The sequence below is a fragment of the Calypte anna genome, chromosome 22 (assembly GCF_003957555.1).
Source record: "Calypte anna isolate BGI_N300 chromosome 22, bCalAnn1_v1.p, whole genome shotgun sequence".
NCBI lineage: Eukaryota > Metazoa > Chordata > Aves > Apodiformes > Trochilidae > Calypte > Calypte anna.
The window spans coordinates 2050969-2056968 of NC_044267.1; positions in this window are offsets into that span (position 1 = coordinate 2050969).

Consider the following 6000-nt stretch of genomic DNA (forward strand, 5'->3'; position numbering starts at 1 on the left):
GGGTGACAGCCCTGCATCAAAGGGTGACCTCCAAGGTGTCCCAAAGTCCCCTCCCAGTGGGTGGGGGGGAACGGGCAGGGCTTTGCTGCTCTGGGAGGGGGTGGTGGTGGTGCTAGTGCTCTGGAGACCCCCACCCACATTTCCTTCTCTGCTCACAGAAACCCAGGCCAGACTGGGAGGCACTGGGTGGTTCCAGCGTGGGTCATTTCTTCACTCTCAGCTCTTTATCCAAACACCAGGACTTTAAGAGCAGCCCTCTCCAAATAGGGGGGTTTTGAAGTTTCAGCCAAATGGGGGAATGTTGACAAAGAGGAAAAATATGTGTAAAAAATTATCCAGTTGGCATTCCTTCCCATTCATGACTAGCACAGCACAGCCCCACTTTTACAGGCTTGGTCTTTACAAGATTGTTTGGGTTTTCCAAAGCACTCAGACCAGGGCTTGATGCAACCCTGGGTAGCTCCAGCTCTGGCACTGATTACTGGAGTGGAGCAAACCCTGGAGTTTCACTGCATGGAGCACAGGAAAATCATCTTCTCAATGGGGCTGCCCATGCAGCTCCACAGCTGGGGTTTGTGTCTGAAAAACAAGGAGCATCTGCAGGAGAGTCCATGGAAAAGGAGGACGTTGGGCTTGGCTCTGCAGAGCCAGCAGAGGGATGGGATTCCCAGTTCTATTCCCAGCTCTGCAACCACCCTGCTGGGGATGGTGGCATCTCTTCCTCACCTCTGCTTCCCATCTCTGCTTCCCATCCTTCCCTCTGCTTCCCATCTCTGCTTCCCATCCTTCCCTCTGCTTCCCATCCTCACCTCTGCTTCCCATCCTTCCCTCTTCTTCCCTTTCTCATCTCTGATTCCCATCCTCATCTCTGCTCCCCAACACTTGACTGCCACTTTTCCACTCCCAGCCAGGAGAGCCTGGCGCCCTCCTCCCTTCCCAGGGAGAGGAAGGGAGAGTCCCAGGCAGCTCATCAGCAGGGAATTAACGTCTTTATCCCGGTTTTACAGCTGGAAAAGCTGGAGCATGGAGCCCGGCACAGCCCTGATCCCCCTCTTCTTTAGAGCTGAGGCCAGAGCCGAGTCCCAAGGGCTGTTGAGAAAACTCTGGGAAAACGTGTTTATGGCATGGATGGGAGCAGCTCCAGAATATCCAACGGGCATTAAAAAAGTCATCCTGCATGGAGAGAGAGTCGGGAAGGATTGGAGAAGATCCCTCCCTGGGGAAAACGGGGATGCAGGGAAGGAGCAGCACAGCTCTCCCGGCACATGGAGCCCATGGAGACTTTTGGGAAGAGGGAAGAGATTCCTGAGCACAGGTCACAGGCACATTTGAGAGGACACAGAGGGTGAGATTGCAGCAGGCAGAGGCAGTGCCAGGGCCCCTCTGGAATCTGAATCCCGTTGGGAAGCGTGGTCGTGGCACTGGGAAAGCCAGAGCTGAGCTGGCACAAGTGCCCAGCCCAGAGCAAAGGGCAGGGGCAGCCCGGGAGCTCAGCACCACAACCCCAACATCTCTGGGGTGGGCACTGCCCCCTCCCCAGCCCTACCAGCACTCATCCCTCCCACCAGCCATCCAAAAAGAATTTCCAAGGAACCACCCGCACCCCATGCCCCAGCCTGGCACCCTCTCGCTGAGGGTTCACCTCTCAAGGAACAAAAACTTCTCGAGGAGCAGCATTTTACCCCCAAAACCCCCTTTGGCCACCCGGTGCAGTGTGAGGAGGGTCCTGAGGGTCGGGCAGGGGGCCAGCCAGGCTCTGGGGTTGTTTGGGGTGTTTTTTTTTTTGGCAACGGGTCCTGCTCTGCCTTTAACGTCCGCGAATTATTCAGGGGCTCTGAGGCTTCAGGAATAGTTCCCAGATCGGATCGAAGAATCTGGCTTTGAAGTTGTTTGGGATTCTCTGTCAGCGCGTTTCCTCCTCAGCACATAAACACGCCAGAGATGGAGCTTGAACCCGCTGGGCACTGCCTGTCCCGGGAAGCTGCAGGAAACTCAGGATAAATTCCCAGCTAGAGATAAATCCTCCTCCCGACGGCGAACGCGGGTGCTGCGCTGGGAGCCGCGGAATCAGGAGGGGAAAACTCAAACGGCAGAAAAAAAATAAAATAAATCTCTCTATATATAAAAATGTGCTGTTTCACCCGTTCTCATGTGAAGTGCAGAGTTTGCGTTAGACTCAGTATCCCCCCCGAAAACCGAGGGGGGATCCCCCCCCCCGACCCTTTGTAAAATCCCTTCATGGATGTTTAAGCTGACACTTGGTGCTTTGCAGCTGCGGCGGCTTAAAACCAAGCTCGGGGTTTCTTTGCAGCCCCCCAAGGGGGTAATCCCAATGCCCCCCCTCCCCTCAAGTGCTGCCATCCCTGGATCCCAGCAGCATCCAAGTTCCTGCAGATTTGGGCTCCAAAATCCTACAGATTTTTGCTTCAAGTTCCTGCAGATTTGGGCTCCAAATTCCTATAGATGTAGGCTTCAAGTTCTTACAGATTTGAGCTCCAGATTCCTACAGATTTGGGCTTGAAGTTCCTACAGAATTAAGCTTCAAGTTCCTACAGATTTGAGCTCCGAATCGCTGCAGATTTGAGCTCCAAATTCCTACAGAATTAAGCTCCAAATTCCCTCAGATTTGAGCTCCGAATCGCTGCAGATTTGAGCTCCAAATTCCTACAGATTTGAGCTCCAAATTCCTACAGAATTAAGCTCCAAATTCCTACAGATTTGAGCTCTGAATCCCTGCAGATTTGAGCTCCAAATTCCTACAGATTTAGGCTCCAAGCTCCTACAGATTTGAGCTCCAAGTTCCTAGAAATTTGGGCTCCAAATTCCTACAGAATTAAGCTCCAAATTCCTACAAATTTGGGCTCCAAATTCCTACAGAATTAAGCTCCAAGTTCCTCCAGATTTAGGCTCCAAGTTCATACAGATTTGGGCTCCAAATTCCTATAGACTTAGGCTTCAAGTCCCTACAGATTTGGGTTCCGAATTCCTACAGATTTGGGCTCCTAATTCTTCCAGAATTAAGCTCCAAGTTCCTCCCGATCCGGACGGGCTCACGGTCATGTCCCACGCTCCCATCCTGTTTTCCAGGAGAAGCTCCCGGGAGCTGAGGCCTGGCTGGTGATGAAAGCTGCAGAGTTTACCCTGGGTACCCAGAGCCGCCAGGGCTCAGATCACTCCCGCCGCTCTTTATCACCCTCTTCCCACAGTTTTTTCCCCCACGGACACCCGTGGAGGGTGGGAGGTGCTGTGGTGACCTCCAGTGGGACCAGGCAGGGCTGCTGGGATGCCACCTCCTCTCCTGGGGTCCCCAGGGTGGTTTGAGGGGACAAACGGGGCTGGAGGGGTGAGAAACCCGATGGTTCCCACTGGAGAGAGGATGGAGGGGTTGATCCTGCCTGGAACAGGCAGTCCCAGGGGCGATCACCATCCTGGGGCTGGGGCAGAGGTGTGGGAATCTGGGAAAAGGGGCAACGAGCTCCTCAAAACCCAACCTCAGGTCCTTCTCCTGCCCCCCCAAATCCCCGTGTAATTATTTTATAGGTTTTAAATCATAATGAAGCTTTAAATCCTAATGAGGCTGCCGGGAGTTCAAAGGCTGCGGGGGGGATTTATTCCCCCTTTATTCCCCTTTTATTCCCCCTTTATTCCCCCTTCATTTCCCCTTTATTCCCCTTTTCCCAAGCTTGTTTGGGTTTGTTCTGACATTTCCCATCTCCCTCGGGATGAGGGTGCTTGGAGAAGCGAGAGTCCTCCCCAGGTCTTGCAGGCTCTTTGCAGATCTCTCCATCAGTTCTGGGTTTTCTTCTTGCTAAATTAAAAACGGGGCAGGGGGGAAGGAGGGAGGGGAAAAGTTTGCAAGAACATCGGTGGGGATTTCACAAGAAAATAGCAAAAAAAAAAAAAAAATAAAATGTGGAAACTGGCGTGAAAAAATAAATGTCAGCAATGAAAAGAACATCTGCGAGCTGGCTGGGCTTTCAGCCTCAGGCTTCTGAGGAGGAGAGGAGCATCTCGGTGCTGGTCAGGCCCCAGTTTTGGGGGAGAAAAAGCTGTTTTTTATAGCCCAGCAGGGGTGGGGACCTCATATGTCCAAACCACCCCCTGGATTCTAAATTGCACCCCCCCCCCCCCGGCTTCCCAGTGCTCCCATCCCCTCTGGATCCCGCCCCACGGGGACAAGGGACACAGGGAGGGAGGACATCGAGGTGTCGTGTCCCCCCCCTTCTCCTCCTCCTCGCCGGGGGCTGCGGGCAGGGCGGAGGAGCCCTTCCCACGGGCAGGATGGGTTTGTTTACCGGGGGCAACTTTTATCTGGAGGAGCAGCCCTCGGGCGGGATGCGGGGATGATGCGGGTTGGCGTTATCACCGCCGGCCATCGGGGGTGGGGGGAAATGGAAACACGGACAGGGAGGAAATGCCGCGGCTCTGGGACATCCTCGCCGTGGCGGGACAACCCCCCAACCCCCCCAACCCTCACACCCCCATCCCTCACCCCCCCCAACCTCCCACTCCTCACCCCCCCAACCTCCCATCCCTTACCCCCCCCATCCCTAATCCCCCCCAACCCCTCATCCCTCACCCCCCAACGCCCTCAACCCGCAACCCCCTCACCCCCCCAACTCCCCATCCCTCACTCCCCCAACCTCCATCCCTCACCCCCCCAACCCTCCTATCCCCTTCATCCCTCACCCCCTCAGCCCCCCATCCCTCAACCCCCAATCCCCTATCCCTCACCCCCCGACCCCCCATCCTTCACCCCTCCAGCCCCCCATCCCTCACCCCCCCCAAAACCTCCCGTTTCTCACCCCCTCAATCCCTCACCCCCCACCCCCCCATCCCTCTCACCCCCCCAACCCCCCATCCCCTCCATGCCTCACCCCCTCAGCCCCCCATCCCTCACCCCCCTAAAACCCCCCATTCCTTACCCCCTCAGCCCCCATTTCTCACCCCCCAACCCCCCCATCTCTTCCCCCCGTCCTGGGGACCCCCTCCCCCCGATGGGGATGTCAGGGCACACAGAAGGGTTTGCGGCGTCCTGAAAAAGGACATTTTGTGGGATTTGAAGCATCTCGGAGGGTCCCACCCTCCACTTGGGGTCCCGCACCCCACTGAAATGAGGACGGGGGGGGAATGGATCATTAGGGGGGTCAAGGAGCCGGAGGGAGGGGACACGAACCCCTCATTTCAGTGGGGCTTTTCCTAGGGTACTGGAGACCCACGCAGGATGGAGACCACCAATCCCCGCTGCCCACCGGGCAGGAGCTGATGGGTTTATTTTTATTTTATTTCTTTTTTTCCCGTCTCCAGCGATCCCCCGGGCAGTATTGGTGGAAGTGCCTCGGGAGATATCCCGGGGCTGGGCAGGAACTGCCCGTCTCTGCCCGTCCCCCGGGGCTGCTCTCACGCCAAGGCCAGCGGGGATGGGGCTGCTCCCCCCCCCGGCGATGCTAGTTTTGGGGATTTTCATCACATAAACCCCTCGGTTTCCCTCCTGGGAACCTGCCGGGGGAGGAGGTTTTCCTAAAAGTGATTTAATCCAGACAGGGAAAAGGCTGGAAGTGTGGGAGAAGGGATGGGCACCGATTTGGGGGGGGCAATAATTCTGCCCCTGCTGCTGCAGCCTTTGGGGGGCTCTGGGACATCCTCGCCTTGGCGGGACAACCCCCCAACCCCCCTATCTCCCCCCCCCCAATCCCCCTATTCCTCCCCCCTTAATCCCCCCGTCCTTCCCCCCCAATCCCTCCATCCCTCACCCCCCAGCCCCCCATCCCTCACCCCCCCCAACCCCCCCATCCCTCACCCCCAACCTCCCATCCCTCAACCCCTAACCCCAAATCCCTCACCCCCCCAACCCTCCCATCCATCACCCCCCAACCCCCCATCCCTCACTCCCCCAATCCCCCATCCCTCCCCTCCATCCCTCAACCCCCCAACGCCCCCATCCGTCCCCCCCCATCCCCCCATCCTTCACCCCCCAACCCCCCATCCCTCACCCCCCAA